Source organism: Oncorhynchus nerka, linkage group LG18, assembly GCF_034236695.1.
Source record: "Oncorhynchus nerka isolate Pitt River linkage group LG18, Oner_Uvic_2.0, whole genome shotgun sequence".
Classification (NCBI taxonomy): domain Eukaryota; kingdom Metazoa; phylum Chordata; class Actinopteri; order Salmoniformes; family Salmonidae; genus Oncorhynchus; species Oncorhynchus nerka.
In genome coordinates this window covers 17,322,437-17,341,197 of record NC_088413.1, presented here as the reverse complement: position 1 = coordinate 17,341,197, position 18,761 = coordinate 17,322,437, and the positions used below count along the sequence as shown (strand labels likewise).

The window sequence follows — 18,761 nt, the reverse complement described above, 5'->3', positions numbered from 1 at the left end:
CCTTTGAACAGGGTATGGTATGTGCCAAGAGCATAAGTTTGGGTCAAGAACTGCAACGCTGCCTGGTTTTTCACGCTCAACAGTTTCCCATGTGTATCAAGAATGTTCCACCACCCAAAGGACATCCAGCCAACTTGACAACTGTGACAAGAATTGGAGTCAACATGGGCCAGAATCCCTGTAGAACGCTTTCAACACCTAGTAAAGTCCATGCCCTGATGGATTGAGGCTGTTCTGGGGGCAAAATGTGTTGTACACTCAAATGTAATTAAATGTTTAACAGATGTCCCACTTAACATTTCTCAAAAGTTAAATAATCTGAAAAATGTAAAGTGGTCTCTTTCAATAAAGAGATACATAACCTCCTCTCAGATAATGTCTGAACTATGCCTCTTTCAGCCTCCACAAAAGGCCAACATCTCTTGATTAGGCTGCTAGGTGTTGCACTAAGGATTGCCATAATGTTTTAAGAAGATGTTTTATCTAGAGCTGTGGAGGTCATGACATTTAGTCAGCTGGTTATTGTCATGCAATATACAGCCGGTCTCATGGCAATTGACCGTGAATTCATGAATTATTTACAAGGTTTAATGTTTGATTCGATACATTAAATAATTCCTGAATAATTTGCCAGTAAGAAACTGCTAGCCATGGGCTGTTAACAGCTGACCACTGCTAACTGGCAAGCACAAAAACAGTGAAGTTCGGGAGTACAGACCCCAAGAAATCAGCTGCCGAAAAATGCACAGTCAAAGAAGAGATTATTCTGTCAAGGAAGTAATTTTTTATTTGAAATAAAGGCATACTAAGACAAAATACATGTGACGGGTAAATTATACCACATTAGTGCATTTATTAAAATGCTGGAAGTGAATGCTGGAATGAAACAATTAACTATGCAAATGAGCAAAGGTGTGTGCATTAAGGAAATAGACTGCTGGCTCAAATAGAAACCTGTCTCTAATAAGCGCCTGTTGTTTCCAGTGATCAAGTTCACTTTTATGGTAAACACGTTTAACATCTCCAGGCCTCAACACCTACAAGCCGCTGATGCCATTGGAGCATCTACATTTTTAAGTGTAATAAATAATTTAATCATCACAATAAATCAATGTTGTATTTTAGGCAGGACTAAATAAACATAAAATGAAGAAAATGTATTTCAGAGGAACAGGAGAGTTGGCAAACTGTATATTATCTGCCTACACACCATTTGTATTTATTTGACCTTTATTTAACTGCCTGCGTGTGTGGGTATGGATGTTTATTTTACCTTTATTTAACTTGGCAAGTCAGTTAAGAACAAATTCTTATTTTCAATGACAGTCTAGGAACAGTGGGTTAACTGCCTGTTCAGGGGCAGAATGACAGACCTTGTCAGCTCGGGGATTTGAACTTGCAACCTTCTGGTTACTAGGCCAACACTCTAACCACTAGGCTACCCTACCCTGACAAGATATGTTTCCCGTGCAATTATTTTATATAATTTTATAGTAGGACTCAAATCATTATTTTAATTCAGTTTTATTTTTGGGGGCTTGGGCTCATATATGCCTATACATAAGCTCTTATGCTCATGGGTGTTTTGAATGAATCATCACCTTAGAAAGGGCTGTTCATTTCGTTGTTTCATTTTGAAACAACATCCACAACTACTATGTTTTCCACTCAGAAGTTCAATAACAGGTTGAAACTGTCTTTAACTTGATCATCACAGTGAGTTTTAAAAGCACATACTGTTTAAGTGTTTGATGTGATTTTCAATTGCATTGATGTCAGAGAGGTTACAGGGACAATAGAGCCCTGAGTACCAAGCCATTAGGACCTGCTGGTAGTTAGCAAGTTAGGTACTACCAAAGCATGTCGAGTGCATAAAAAGGAGATTAACTCAGTAGTCATGTGGAATTTTACTGAGGTCATGACCCATGACTGCCGGTAATATGTGACCGACAAGCTCGATGCAACATTTTTAATTGTGTTTTTTTACATTGGATAAAATTAGAGACTCAGAGCTACAAAAATGGTATAGCAACACTACAGTTGAGGAACAATGGGAAAGTAATTCTGCTTTGAATGTGGATCAACTCGTAACCTCACTTTTGAGAAAATGGCCTTTGAATGCTTTGGTAAACCTACTGGAGAGCTCTTCTTTGTCTACACCCATTCAGCATTGTTCACCCCCTCTTAAGCTTTAGCCCCACCCATCTCTTTAGGGATTCACATGTGAGGCCATGTACTAACCATTTCAAGACTAAAGGCTGGTTTATAATACGGTGTGTTCGCAAATTTGATCTAGAGTGCCAGAGTGTGCTCTGGGTGTTCGTAAACTCAGAGCGTTGCCAGAATGTCCGTTTGTAAATTTAGAGCGCACACTGGAAGCTATGGCCCTAAAGTAGGATTGATCCAAGCGTTCTGACCTAACAACAGCAGTCAAGCACCCAAGCTAACTGGCTAACGTTGGCTAGCTTAGGAGCTACATTCAGATATTAATGAGAGAACACCTCACTGTGACCATTTCACTCGCCCTAGTGTTGGATTCTGTGTTTTACATTATCGCCATTACCATATATATGATTGAATATTATCTGCTGTTGGCTTGTGTGGATGTATGTATGTGTTATGCAACATAGCTGACTTGAATCATTGTTAAAAGTTTCAAGGCCATGGGCCTTTCTCATGATGGAAAAATACAGAAGACAGGACCTGTGCAATGGGTTTGGGGGGCACATTCAGAGCGTGGAGTTGCAGAACAAGCGGCCTTTTGTTAGATAACAGGAGCCAGGTGCGAGATAACGGTATCGAGCATGAGCGCAGGGATGTTCTTCACAGCAACAGTTACATCTATCAACAGAAGCGCCAAGAGGCGGGGACCGGCCTGAGCGCCTGCAATAGGCTGAGCAAGTTTAAACCACGCCCAGTCTCTACTCTGACAGGCCGGCTCGGAAGCCGGAACTACTTCTGTCATCAGGGTATATTATAATATCTTTGTCAGGAACAAGTCAGTTCTCTGTTTTGCCCTGCGAGGTGGGACAGAGAGCCCGTATATATGAAAATTGCATTTACCACTTATTGCTCAGCTAATAAAAAATACATAGTATACAATCGGTGACTCATTGTCATATTTATCCTGATACCAGATTCGAATTGACACAATCCTAACACTAGCAGCTGGCTAGGCTGTTTTTATGTTATCCAGAACGTTGGTGACTGTAACTGTGCTGCTGGTAACAATTTAATTATATGTTTAAATGACCAACGTTTACCGACACATTCAACAAGTGTAGAGCGTTCGTAATTGGTCAGTTATTCTGGCCTCTGGCACACAGACGAGAGCGCTCTGAAATCAGAGTAGACAGCTAGAGGGAATTTACCAGCTACATCTATCAACAGTTGGGTTGTCGCAGTGACATGAATATTCTATTTAAATGGTTACTTGCATAGTGGAGTCATTCGTATCTAAGACATGTAGCTAGCTAAAGAATGAACCATAACCCCAACTCATGACGTTACTACCCTGCATGAATCTGCAGATAGCTAACCAACCAGGTTCATAACTAGCTATAACCAGCAAAGGCTCTGATATACGAATATTATAACTACACACAGATCATACGTAACGTTAGCTAGCTAAAAGTACACTAACTCGAAATGAAAACGACTGACAAAATTAGAAACGTGTACTATATGAGAATGTAGCTGTATACTGGGATGGACACGTCTAACTCTTGGTATAGATTTAACAATTTCATGGTCACCGCAACATCACTCTACTTTTCCACCGGTAACGTTCTAGTCATTTTATTAAATGTTTCATTTAAATGTTTATATCCTTCCAGATGGAAAAGTAGAATAAATCCAGGGCTTTTGATATGGGAAGAAATAAGCTAGAAACAGAACAGAAGCAACAAAATGTATATTTGTAATTTAACAAAATGGTTGTAGTTCGTTTATTTTTAATTTGTTTAACTAGGCAACTTAGTTAAAACATTCTTATTTACAATGGCGGCCTACTAAAAAAGCAAACGCCTTCTGCGGGTGGCTGGGATAAAAATATATTTATATAAGACAACACACACAAGAGACACCACAACACTACGTTGAGAGACACCACAACACTGCATAAAGAGACCTAAGACAACATAGCAAAGCAGCAACACATGGCAACACAGCATGGTAGCAATACAACATGGTACAAACATTATTGGGCACAGACAACAGCACAAAGGGCACGGTAGAGACAACAATACATCGCAGAAATCAGCCACAACTGTCAGTAAGAGTGTCCAAGACTGAGTCTTTGATTGAAGATACCAGTTTGAGTGTTTGTTGCAGCTCATTCCAGTCGCTAGCTGCAGCGAACTGAAAATAGGAGTGACCCAGGGATGTGTGTGCTTTGGGGACCTTTAACAGAATGTGACTGGCAGAACAGGTGTTGTATGTGGAAGATGAGGGCTGCAGTAGATATCTCAGCTAGGGAGGGGGAGTGAGGTCTAAGAGGGTTTTATAAATAAGCATTGAGACAGGTATACAGAGATGACCAGTTTACGGAGGAGTATAGAGTGCAGTGATGTGTCCTGTAAGGAGTATTGGTGGCAAATCTGATGGCCGAATGGTAGAGCATATCTAGCCGCTCCAGACCACCCTTGCCTGCCGATCTATAAATTATGTCTCCGTAATCTAGCATGGGTAGAATGGTCATCTGAATCAGGGTTAGTTTGGCAGCTGGGGTGAAAGAGGAGCGATTACGACAGAGGAAACTAAGTCTAGCTTTAACCAAGTCTAGATTTAACTTTAGCCTGCAGCTTTGATATGTGCTGAGAGAAAGACAGTATACCAGCTAGCCATACTCCTAAGGACTTGTATGAGGTGACTACTACCTCTGAGGGTTTAGAGCTTGACACCTGTGGGGAGAGGGGCATTCTTCTTATCAAAACACATGACCTTTGTTTTGGAGATGTTCAGAACAAGGTTAAGGGTAGAGAAAGCTGTTCTGACTTCATACACTGCACTCTTTGAGAGAGGTAGTTAGCAAACCAGGCCAAAGACCCCTCGGAGACACCAATACTCCTTAGCCGGCCCACAAGAATGGAATGGTCTACCGTATCAAAAGCTTTGGCCAAGTCAAAAAAGATGGCTGCACAACATTGCTTAGAATCAAGGGCAATGGTGACATCATTAAGGTTGCAGTGACACATCTATAACCTGAGCGGAAAGCAGATTGCATACCAGAGGATACTACAGACATCAAGAAAGTCAGTAAGCGGATTATTGACAAGCTTTTCCAACACTTCTGATAAACAGCACAAAATAGAAATAGGCCTATAACAGTTAGGATGAGCTAGATCTCCTTTAAATAAAGGACAAAGCATGGCTGCCTTCCAAGCAATGGGAACCTCCCCAGAAAGGAGCGACTGGATAAAAGGTTGGAGAGAGGCTTTAGTGGTAAAGAGATGATGAGCTGTAATTAGGGGAAGATCTCTTACTAGTGCAGATGTTGTAGAGACAGGTTCACTCTGTTCCCCATTGCTCAGCACAGTTGCAACACTAACAGTGTACTTGGTGCCAGGATGCAGGTTTGAGAAGGTTTTGTGGCAGTCGTCAGTAACGGCTGTGAGGGGTCTGTTCCTGGGATGCAGTTGGATATGAAGAAGCGCTGTGGGACTTTCTCCATCCCTTCAGCCTTGGACCAGTGGAGAGTGAAGGAGGTCTCTTCCAAATGGTCGATCTTTAAAACTCTGGGTGGGACAACTGGAACAAAAACCAAGATTAGTTTAGAATAGAGGATGTGCTGTTTTTGACAGAGTCCAAACATGTCTCTAGTGAATGAATGACTGATGTAGTCTGGATAAAAACACAAGTTAGCCTACTGTACCTGTGGATAGGGATGCTGAGACCTACTGTACCTGTGGATAGGGATGCTGAGACCTACTGTACCTGTGGATAGGGATGCTGAGACCTACTGTACCTGTGGATAGGGATGCTGAGACCTACTGTACCTGTGGATAGGGATGCTGAGACCTACTGTACCTGTGGATAGGGATGCTGAGACCTACTGTACCTGTGGATAGGGATGCTGAGACCTACTGTACCTGTGGATAGGGATGCTGAGACCTACTGTAGCTGTGGATAGGGATGCTGAGACCTACTGTACCTGTGGATAGGGATGCTGAGACCTACTGTACCTGCGGATAGGGATGCTGAGACCTACTGTACCTGCGGATAGGGATGCTGAGACCTACTGTACCTGTGGATAGGGATGCTGAGACCTACTGTACCTGTGGATAGGGATGCTGAGACCTACTGTACCTGTGGAAAGGGATGCTGAGACCTACTGTACCTGTGGATAGGGATGCTGAGACCTACTGTACCTGTGGATAGGGATGCTGAGACCTACTGTACCTGTGGATAGGGATGCTGAGATCCATCTGCTTTGTCTTCCATCTTCTCCCTCTGTAGCCATGTTGAACTGGTACTTTTCACCAGGTTTGAGACTGCTTATTTTAAGATGATACACATCTTTCACTCTTGATGAGCTTGTTTCACCGTCACACCCCCAGGTCACTCTGAATGTCTGTGGTCCTCTCAGCCACTGAGGACAACTACAGCTCAGAGACACAAATACTTATGTCAAATACTGATGTCAGCAGCAGGACATGGATTCACCAGGAGGGGGCAGCACTGGTGAAGGAATAATGAGAGAGAGAGAAAAACAGACTTTATTGACAGTAAAATTACAAAAACAAGTGTATTATTCATCCCAGCAATTAACACATGTTAAAAACAACTACATCCACTGAAGAAAAGTGTTCAAAATACAAAATATTCCCCTTAAAGAGCCATATTTGAGTTTTTAAGGACACCGGACCTCATATTTAAAGACTTTTGGAATCCACATTTAAACTAACAAGAAGTTATATTTTCTGGGGGCAGAAAACACACTGCATTGTAGAAATGACCCAGGATTAGGTTGGACACCAATCTGCCTGAACCTGGTAATGGCTAGACGGGATACAGTTGATGTCTAATTGACGTCAGACGTTGATTTCTTTTTGCATTTAAGTTAAACCTAACCCTTTTCCTAACCTTAACCCGATTATCCTAACCTACTATGTTCATTGTCCTAACTTGCTGCATAATTTATCCTAATCAACCTGCTACAAAAAGTAAATCCTGAGCTGTGTTTGAATACCCCATACAGGCTATTCCCAAACTGGGATACGGGCAATGCCGTCGGGGGTATGCCAAATAAAAATGTGTTTCACATTTTCAAACTGTTGATTTAGACGTTCCAATAGGGCTGTACATTTGGGTGGTGTTTTCCCTCGCCTGAATAGCTTCGGTTCACTGCCAAAAAATAAAATGAAAACATCTAGTGTTCAGCGAAATAACACAATGTCAAATAAATGTAGCCTAGTGAAATAATGAACATTCAATTACATTAACCGTTACTCTCTCGTGGGAATTCCACTAACAGTCCGTTGCCAAACTATTGTTAAGGACTTAATTCTTCCTGCTGCAGTGGATATGGCTGGGACAATGCTGGGGAAAAGGCCAAACAAACTATACAGACAATGACTTCATCAAACAACACTGTTTCACGACGCATCAGTGAATTATATGAGTTACAGCTGGATGAGTCAACAGACGTGGCGGGCCTGGCACAGCTCCTGGTATATGTCTGTTACAGCTGGATGAGTCAACAGCTGGATCTGGTATATGTCTGTTAGTCACAGCTGGATGAGCTGGATGAGTCAACAGTGGTGGCCTGGCACAGCTCCTGGTATATGTCTGTTACAGCTGGATGAGTCAACAGACGTGGTGGCCTGGCACAGCTCAGCTGGTATATGTCTGTTACAGCTGGATGAGTCAACAGGCCTGGCACAGCTCCTGGCTGTTACAGCTGGATGAGTCAACAGACGTGGTGGCCTGGCACAGCTCCTGGTATATGTCTGTTACAGCTGGATGAGTCAACAGACGTGGTGGCCTGGCACAGCTCCTGGTATATGTCTGTTACAGCTGGATGAGTCAACAGACGTGGCGGGCCTGGCACAGCTCCTGGTATATGTCTGTTACAGCTGGATGAGTCAACAGACGTGGTGGCCTGGCACAGCTCCTGGTATATGTCTGTTACAGCTGGATGAGTCAACAGACGTGGTGGCCTGGCACAGCTCCTGGTATATGTCTGTTACAGCTGGATGAGTCAACAGACGTGGCTGGCCTGGCACAGCTCCTGGTATATGTCTGTTACAGCTGGATGAGTCAACAGACGTGGTGGCCTGGCACAGCTCCTGGTATATGTCTGTTACAGCTGGATGAGTCAACAGACGTGGTGGCCTGGCACAGCTCCTGGTATATGTCTGTTACAGCTGGATGAGTCAACAGGCCTGGCACAGCTCCTGGTATATGTCTGTTACAGCTGGATGAGTCAACAGACGTGGTGGCCTGGCACAGCTCCTGGTATATGTCTGTTACAGCTGGATGAGTCAACAGTGGTGGCACAGCTCCTGGTATATGTCTGTTACAGCTGGATGGCCCTGGCACAGCTCTGGTATATGTCTGTTACAGCTGGATGAGTCAACAGACGTGGCGGGCCTGGCACAGCTCCTGGTATATGTCTGTTACAGCTGGATGAGTCAACAGACGTGGCGGGCCTGGCACAGCTGGATGAGTCAACAGACGTGGCGGCCTGGTATATGTCTGTTACAGCTGGATGAGTCAACAGACGTGGTGGCCTGGCACAGCTCCTGGTATATGTCTGTTACAGCTGGATCAACAGACGTGGCACAGCTCCTGGTATATGTCTGTTACAGCTGGATGAGTCAACAGCTCTGGCACAGCTCCTGGTATATGTCTGTTACAGCTGGATGAGTCAACAGACGTGGCACAGCTCCTGGTATATGTCTGTTACAGCTGGATGAGTCAACAGACGTGGTGGCCTGGCACAGCTCTGGTATATGTCTGTTACAGCTGGATGAGTCAACAGACGTGGTGGCCTGGCACAGCTCCTGGTAGACAGCTGGTGGCCTGCACAGCTCCTGGTATATGTCTGTTACAGCTGGATGAGTCAACAGACGTGGCGGCCTGGCACAGCTCCTGGTATATGTCTGTTACAGCTGGATGAGTCAACAGACGTGGCGCTCCTGGCTGTTACAGCTGGATGAGTCAACAGCTGGCACAGCTGGTATATGTCTGTTACAGCTGGATGAGTCAACAGACGTGGCGGCCTGGCACAGCTCCTGATATATGTCTGTTACAGCTGGATGAGTCAACAGACGTGGGCCTGGCACAGCTCCTGGTATATGTCTGTTACAGCTGGATGAGTCAACAGACGTGGCGGGCCTGTTACAGCTGGATGAGTCAACAGCGTGGCGGGCCTGGCACAGCTCCTGGTATATGTCTGTTACAGCTGGATGAGTCAACAGACGTGGTGGCCTGGCACAGCTCTGGTATATGTCTGTTACAGCTGGATGAGTCAACAGACATGGTGGCCTGGCACAGCTCCTGGTATATGTCTGTTACAGCTGGATGAGTCAACAGACGTGGCGGCCTGGCACAGCTCCTGGTATATGTCTGTGCTGGATGAGTCCTGGCACAGCTCCAGCTGGTATATGTCTGTTACAGCTGGATGAGTCAACAGACGTGGCGGCCTGGCACAGCTCTGGTATATGTCTGTTACAGCTGGATGAGTCAACAGACGTGGCGGGCCTGGCACAGCTCTGGCACAGTATATGTCTGTTACAGCTGGATGAGTCAACAGACGTGGTGGCACAGCTCCTGGTATATGTCTGTTACAGCTGGATGAGTCAACAGACGTGGCGGGCCTGGCACAGCTCCTGGTATATGTCTGTTACAGCTGGATGAGTCAACAGGCCTGGCACAGCTCCTGGTATATGTCTGTTACAGCTGGATGAGTCAACAGACGTGGCACAGCTCCTGGTATATGTCTGTTACAGCTGGATGAGTCAACAGACGTGGTGGCCTGGCACAGCTCCTGGTATATGTCTGTTACAGCTGGATGAGTCAACAGACGTGGTGGCCTGGCACAGCTCCTGGTATATGTCTGTTACAGCTGGATGAGTCAACAGACGTGGTGGCCTGGCACAGCTCCTGGTATATGTCTGTTACAGCTGGATGAGTCAACAGACGTGGTGGCCTGGCACAGCTCCTGGTATATGTCTGTTACAGCTGGATGAGTCAACAGACGTGGTGGCCTGGCACAGCTCCTGGTATATGTCTGTTACAGCTGGATGAGTCAACAGGCCTGGCACAGCTCCTGGTATATGTCTGTTACAGCTGGATGAGTCAACAGACGTGGCACAGCTCCTGGTATATGTCTGTTACAGCTGGATGAGTCAACAGACGTGGCGGGCCTGGTATATGTCACAGCTCCCTGGTATATGTCTGTTACAGCTGGATGAGTCAACAGACGTGGTGGCCTGGCACAGCTCCTGGTATATGTCTGTTACAGCTGGATGAGTCAACAGACGTGGCGGCCTGGCACAGCTCCTGGTATATGTCTGTTACAGCTGGAGTCAACAGACGTGAGTCATATGTCTGTTACAGCTGGATGAGTCAACAGTGGCCTGGCACAGCTCCTGGGTCTGTTACAGCTGGATGAGTCAACAGACTCCAGCTCTGGTATATGTCTGTTACAGCTGGATGAGTCAACAGACGTGGCGGCCTGGCACAGCTCCTGATATATGTCTGTTACAGCTGGATGAGTCAACAGACGGTGGCCTGGCACAGCTCCTGGTATATGTCTGTTACAGCTGGATGAGTCAACAGACGTGGTGGCCTGGCACAGCTCTGGTATATGTCTGTTACAGCTGGATGAGTCAACAGACATGGTGGCCTGGCACAGCTCCTGGTATATGTCTGTTACAGCTGGATGAGTCAACAGACGTGGTGGCCTGGCACAGCTCCTGGTATATGTCTGTTACAGCTGGATGAGTCAACAGACGTGGCGGCCTGGCACAGCTCCTGGTATATGTCTGTTACAGCTGGATGAGTCAACTCCTGGTAGTCTGTTACAGCTGGATGAGTCAACAGACATGGTGGCCTGGCACAGCTCCTGGTATATGTCTGTTACAGCTGGATGAGTCAACAGACGTGGTGGCCTGGCACAGCTCCTGGTATATGTCTGTTACAGCTGGATGAGTCAACAGACGTGGCGGGCCTGGCACAGCTCCTGGTATATGTCTGTTACAGCTGGATGAGTCAACAGACGTGGCGGGCCTGGCACAGCTCCTGGTATATGTCTGTTACAGCTGGATGAGTCAACAGAGTCAACAGTGGTGGCCTGGCACAGCTCCTGGTATATGTCTGTTACAGCTGGATGAGTCAACAGACGTGGTGGCCTGGCACAGCTCCTGGTATATGTCTGTTACAGCTGGATGAGCTGGATGAGTCAACAGACATGGTGGCCTGGCACAGCTCCTGGTATATGTCTGTTACAGCTGGATGAGTCAACAGACGTGGCGGGCCTGGCACAGCTCAGTCTGTTACAGCTGGATGGCCTGGCACAGCTCCTGGTATATGTCTGTTACAGCTGGATGAGTCAACAGGCGTGGTGTCTGTTACAGCTGGATGAGTCACAGCTCCTGGTATATGTCTGTTACAGCTGGATGAGTCAACAGACGTGGTGGCTGTTACTGGATGAGTCACAGCTCACTGGTATATGTCTGTTACAGCTGGATGAGTCAAGCTCCTGGTAGTCTGTTACAGCTGGATGAGTCAACAGACATGGTGGCCTGGCACAGCTCCTGGTATATGTCTGTTACAGCTGGATGAGTCAACAGTGGCACAGCAGGTATATGTCTGTTACAGCTGGATGAGTCAACAGCTCCTGGCACAGCTATATGTCTGTTACAGCTGGATGAGTCAACAGACGTGGTGGCCTGGCACAGCTCCTGGTATGTCTGTTACAGCTGGATGAGTCAACAGACGTGGTGGCTGTTACTGGCACAGCTCCCTGGTATATGTCTGTTACAGCTGGATGAGTCAACAGACGTGGTGGCCTGGCACAGCTCCTGGTATATGTCTGTTACAGCTGGATGAGTCAACAGACGTGGTGGCCTGGCACAGCTCCTGGTATATGTCTGTTACAGCTGGATGAGTCAACAGACGTGGCGGGCCTGGTATATGGCTGTTACAGCTGGATGAGTCAACAGGCGTGGTGGCCTGGCACAGTATATGTCTGTTACAGCTGGATGAGTCAACAGACGTGGTGGCCTGGCACAGCTCAGCTGGTATATGTCTGTTACAGCTGGATGAGTCAACAGTCTGTTACAGCTGGATGAGTCAACAGGTGGTGGCCTGGCACAGCTCCTGGTATATGTCTGTTACAGCTGGATGAGTCAACAGACGTGGTGGCCTGGCACAGCTCCTGGTATATGTCTGTTACAGCTGGATGAGTCAACAGACGTGGTGGCCTGGCACAGCTCCTGGTATATGTCTGTTACAGCTGGATGAGTCAACAGACGTGATGGCCTGGCACAGCTCCTGGTATATGTCTGTTACAGCTGTGAGTCAACAGACGTGGTGGCCTGGCACAGCTCCTGGTCTGTTACAGCTGGATGAGTCAACAGACGTGGTGGCCTGGCACAGCTCCTGGTAGCTGTCCATTATGTTTATGGGGGGTCAATTAAGGAAGACATCCTCTTCTGCAAACCACTGGAAACCAGGACAACAGGAGAGGATATTTTTAAGTACCGGACAGCTTTGTGACATCAATTGGACAGGGAGACAGTGGATTGGTAACGTGCGTGCAAGCAGTTTCTCCCGACGCCACTTGGGTACACTGCAGCATCCACCGAGAGGCTCTTGGGGACACTGCAGCATCCACCGAGAGGCTCTTGGGTACACTGCAGCATCCACCGAGAGGCTCTTGCTGCCAAGGGAATGATTGACAGCTTGAAAGACATTTTGGACATTACACTGAAAATGGTTAACATTGTTAAAACAAGGCCCCTGAACTCTCGCGTATTTTCTGCACTATGCAGTGATACGGGCAGCGACCATGTAACGCTTTTACAACATACAGAAGTGCGCTGGTTATCAAGGGGCACGTTTTTTTAATTGAGAGACGAGCTTAAAGTTTTCTTTAATGACCATAATTTTCATTGTCTGACCTCTTGCATGATGACGAGTTTCTCACACCACTGGCCTATCTGGATGATGTATTTTTTGTACAATTTGATGAACAAATAAGGTTTTATATGTAAGATGGCTAAATAAAGAGCAAAATTACTTATTATAATTTGTTCCCTGGTCTTGTAAGAGCTCTTTGTCACTTCCCACGAGTCAGGTTGTGGCAAACACTCACTCATTCTTATGTTTAATAAATGTATTGTATAGAGTGTGTGTGGCAGGCTTACAATGATGGCAAAAAACAACATTTGAGAGTGCACGGACCCTGGTGCAAGAGGGGGTACAGCTGGTGGTTGAATGTTTGAAGAGGTACGGGACTATAAAAAGTTTGGGAACCAGTGCCCCATACTAACATACTGTATAATACTTACTTAGGGTGTGTTCGTAAATGTAATCTGGAGTGCCAAATTTCGGTCTGGGCGATAGCAAATTCAGAGCGTTGTCAGATTGTCCATTTGTAAATTCAGAGCGTTTCGCTCCCGGAGAGTTCAGAGCGCACGCTGGACGCTCTGGCCAGGAGTAGTAGGGTTGATCAAAGCGTTCTGGCCTCACAACCGCAGTCAAGCTGCCAAGCTAACTGACTAACGTTGGCTAGCTTGCTACAGTAACTACTCCCAGACACAAATGAGAGAGCACCTCACTCTGGCCATTTTATTCACTCTAGCTGAGCTGGTTAGGCTGTTTTCATGTTATCCAACTCATTGGTGACTGTAGCTGTGCTGCTGGCAACAATTTAATAACGCCTTTTCGCCTAGGTTTACTTACACCGGCCATATTCAAGGGGTGTTCAGCGTTCCTAAATTCATCAGTTATTCTGCTCTCAGGCACACTCAGAGGAGAGTGCTCTGAAATCAGAGTAGATAGCCAGAGCGAATTTACAAACACACCCGAATTAACAATGTCTATTGAGAACGTGCAAAGACTATACCACTTAATTTAGCTAAGCATGATGCGAGTAATCAAGCCAATGAAGGTTGGGTTGTTAGATAGCATATAGGGGTGGGTATAGTTTGTGGGACGTTACAACAGGAATCTGTTCCAAAAACTTTGTAAATAACAAGGTTACCAACAAACAACGCATATAAAGTTGTATAGCGGCAGAATGAGATACCGGGTGGGGACTGGGCTATTTCATTAAGTTTTTCACTCACCATGTTTATTCTGAAAAAAGTATTTCCTCACTCTGGTAGCCTATGGACAAACATAAAGAATAAGCTACGTGGTGAGTTGATGCCTATTCGCCAGCTAATTAGCTACGTGAATTGACCATGCTACTTTGAACATGTTGTTTGTTGACAACCGTGTACTTATTAATGTTTTTGGAACAGATTCCTGTTGGAACGTTCCACAAATTATACCAACCCGCATATAATCAATTTACTGTCAAATTGAACGTATTTGAGGGGCTCCCGAGTGACGCAGCGGTCTAAGTCACTGCATCTCAGTGCTAGAGGCATCACTACAGACCCTGGTTTGATTCCAGGCTGTATCACAACCGGCCGTAATTGGGAGTCCCATAGGGCAGCGCACAATCAGCCCAGCGTCGTCCAGGTTAGGGTTTGGCCGGGGTATGCCGTTATTGTAAATAAGAATTTGTTCTTGACTAACTTGTCTAGTTAAATAACGGCTAAATAAAAATATATATACATTTGTAGCCAACTTAGGTATCTACTAACGTACTGCTGTAATGATATGCTATGTGGTTCGCAAGGATAGTGTAGCTAACACAATGTCAGCCAACGTGTAACTTATTTCAAAAGTCACATTGTTCAACAGTTTCTTAAAACATTTGTCATAATTAATAAAAACAATGAATTTGTATCCTTAGTCGCCTGACTTCGGCTACATATTTTTCCTTCAAATCTGATGGGTATTCGGACACCAAAAATGTAATTGAACTCAATAAGGCCTATAGAGCACTCAATGACATGACCGCCTATCAAAGTTAGCAAGAAATACACTAACACTATTGTTTCTTTCAATATAAGCATGTATTATTTTAGGATAAATATAATATATCGGAATAACAAAACACATCTCAGCGTCTGACCGCGTGTAAAGAGAAAACCTTTCGTAGACTTTGTGGCCACACCGCCATAGTGGGCCAAGTTGGGTGTTTATGTTTTTACCTGACGTTTATTAGAAAGAGGTTGAAAATCGGGCTATTATCTTCACGTTTCGTTGGGATAAATAAAAATGGACTCATAAAGAATGTTACACCTGACTTACAAAATATAAATATTATTAACCTACCATTTCTCCCGCTGTCGAGAATCCTCAGGAAGAGCTACATAAAATAGTTGTCAAATGTACCTTCTTCTTTGTTATAATGGCATTCGCAACAATTATATGTGCATTCCGCCACCTACTGTACAGGTGGATAATAATAATATTTTTTAACAGGTATCCCTACACTGGCTCAGAAGGATCATGTGATTGCGGGACATTTCCAGGCGACAGTAGTCTTTGCACTGCTTCTGCAGTTATGTCTTGGAGGCCCAAAAACGTATCGGCTGCGGATATAATGATGTCCAGCTTCTTGGACACTTGTGGAGGACATTTAATAACAGTGGCAATACATTCTACAAAATCCACCTTTTTCACAATAAGTGTATCCAGATCACTTGATTGAAGTATAACATTTGCAACTGGTTGTGGTGCATCTTCTTCAGAACTGTGGCCTCTTGCCCCTTCAATGTTCTTCACCGTCTCCACAAAAGAGATTTGCTTGACACCTCAACTCTTTCACCCTTAACATTGTTATCCAAAAAAAGCGTATTCCAACAAGGAACGATTCATCAGACTCGTTTTCCACAACAATCTTAGCACTTTTTGTTCCATTCTTGGAATTCACTGTTGTCCACTCAACTGTCTCGTTAACTGTAACCGACGCGCTTTCAGCTTCAAACGACTCTTTAAAAAACAGTTCTACGTTTTCTAAGAGCCAGAGTATGTAGTTCTGATAATTGTCATTTTTCTGGTGTCAAATATTGATAGTGTCAAATTAATTAAAAACATCTGGAAATAACAACACATCTGATAAATGTTGGCAAACGCCGCATTCAAATGGTTCACCAAGTTGAAATGCCTTCAACTCGTGGTTAAATGCTGTTAACATACAAACAAACATAGACCAGAAAATGTACAGTATTCCTATGATCTTTTTTGTCATCCCTGCGACAGTTGTAATCACTGTTTTGTTCCTCCGGGTGGAAGCAAAGGTCTTTGTGGAGCTGATGGTCCTAAAACGTTGTCAGAAAGCAGACAGGACGAGAGCAAAGAAGCTCAGGGATGAGTTCAAAGGTACAGAGACCCAATGTGAATTATATTCAATGCGTTTATGATATGAAGAGATTGGTTTTGTGTGTATCTGAAGAGCACAGAGATTAAATGCCAGAACATATTTTCTCTCAACCTGCTCTTTCTACACCTCTCTCTCTCTCTCTTTGTGTCTCTCTCTCTCTCTCTTTGTGTCTCTCTCTCAATTCAATTCAAGGGCAATTCAAAATTGGATTTGTTTTCGAATTCTTTGTGGATCTGTGTAATCTGGGGGAAATATGTCTCTCTAATATGGTCATACATTGGGCAGGAGGTTAGGAAGTGCAGCTCAGTTTCCACCTCATTTTGTGGGCAGTGGGCACATCTCTCTCTCTCTCTCTCTCTCTCTCTCTTGTGTCTCTCTGTCTCTCTCTCTGTCTCTCTCTCTCTCTCTCTCTCTCTCTCTCTCTGTCTCTGTCTCTCTCTCTCTCTCTCTCTCTCTCTCTCTCTCTCTCTCTCTCTCTCTCTCTCTCTCTCTCTCTCTCTCTCTCTGTGTCTCTGTCTGTGTCTCTGTCTCTCTCTCTCTCTCTGTGTCTCTGTCTCTCTCTCTCTCTCTCTCTCTCTCTCTCTCTCTCTGTCTCTCTCTCTCTCTCTCTCTGTCTCTCTCTCTCTCTCTGTCTGTCTCTCTCTCTCTCTCTCTCTTTCTCTCTCTCTCTCTCTCTCTCTCTCTCCTTTTGCTTTCCATTTTCTCTCTATGTGTTCATACTTATTGTAGTTTATTTGGGAGAAATCACCACAATTAGAAATAATGTTCATTCAATGAGTTGTATTTATTTTTTATGTGTTCATTTATTTTTCTATAAACAATTCTTTAAAAATGTATTTAAATGATGTATTGTGTTACATCTTCATTAATTTAACTGAAATATGTTGCCTCCATTTTTATACAATGAAAGAATGCAGAGATTTAAAAAATTTATCAGAAGTCATTCTTTACATTGTACATCTTTGACAAAGATGCAATACACTTTACTCTCCTGTACTGCAAAGTTGTGTCATTGTGTTTATATGAATGAGTCCTATCAGCAATAATCAGTATATGATAACAGTGATATAATCCCAAATAGTAGTTCACATTTAGTTGTATTACAGCCTGAATTCAAAATGAATTAGGTTTTATATATTATTTTACCAATCTACACACAATATCCTATAATGACAAAGTGAAAACATGTTTTTAGAAATGTTTGCCAACTTATTGAAAATGAAATACAGAAATATCTAATTTACATACGTTTTCAGCCCCCTGAGTGTTAAAATCACCTTTGGCAGCAATTACATCTGTGAGTATTTCTGGGTAAGTCACCAAGCTCTTTGCACACCTGGATTGTACAATAGTTGCACATTATTCTTTTTAAATTCGTCAAGCTCTGTTAAGTTGATTGTTGATCATTGCTGGACAGCCATTTTCAAGTCTTCCCATATATTTAAGTCAAAAATGTAACTAGGCCACCCGGGAACATTTAATGTCATCTTGGTAACAATTACAGTGTATATTTGACCTTGTGTTTTAGGTTATTGTCCTGCTGAAAGGTGAATTTGTCTCCTGATGTCTGTTGGATAGCAGACTCAATCAGGTTTTCATCTAGGATTTCATCTGTGCTTAAAGCTGCATTCCATTTACTTTTATCCCTATTCTTTTACAATGAGAATGATACCCATAGCATGATGCAGCCACCACCAGGCTTGACAATATGAAGAGGATATACAGTTATGTGTTGTAATGGATTTGCCACAAACATAATGCTTTGTACTTGTACTTTCTATTTCATTTATTTGCCACATTTTTGCAGTTTTACATTAGTGCCTTATTGCGAACAGAATGCATGTTTTGGAATATTTTGTATTCTGTACAGGCTTCCTTCTTTTCACTCTGTCATTTAGGTTAGTATTGTGGAGTAACTACAATGTTGTTGATCCATCCTCAGTTTTCTCCTATCACAGCAATTCAACTCTGTAATGGTTTTAAATTCACATTTGGCATCATGGTAAAATCACTGAATGGTTTCCTTCCTCTCTGGCAATTGAGTTAGGAAATTACGCCTGTATTGTAGTGACTGGGTGTCTTAAACTTTGTTGGAACTTTGAAAGTGGCGAACAAACCCCTTTCCCGCCTGTGACAGGCTTTGTAGCGTCGGCGTCCGGCAACCTCAAAGTTCGTCTTGAGAATGGCGTTATAATTATATCCTCGACCAAATCGATATCTTACATTTACATTTACATTTAAGTCATTTAGCAGACGCTCTTATCCAGAGCGACTTACAAATTGGTGCATTCACCTTATGACATCCAGT

At 44.2% G+C, this 18,761-nt stretch overlaps 1 protein-coding gene and 1 long non-coding RNA gene across 2 annotated transcripts in view; both read right to left on the bottom strand.

Annotated features, from left to right (window-relative positions):
• The window catches only part of LOC115115415 (up-regulator of cell proliferation-like), a 492,735-nt gene that overhangs the window by 115,042 nt on the left and 358,932 nt on the right, over positions 1 to 18,761 (bottom strand). The gene's annotated exons all lie outside the window — the stretch shown is intronic.
• On the bottom strand, positions 5,501 to 15,487 carry LOC135561776 (uncharacterized). Its single transcript, XR_010459642.1, has 3 exons — positions 15,403 to 15,487; positions 6,400 to 6,678; positions 5,501 to 5,748 (listed from the first exon to the last, which is right to left on the bottom strand). It is a non-coding gene; the product is annotated as an uncharacterized LOC135561776 (long non-coding RNA).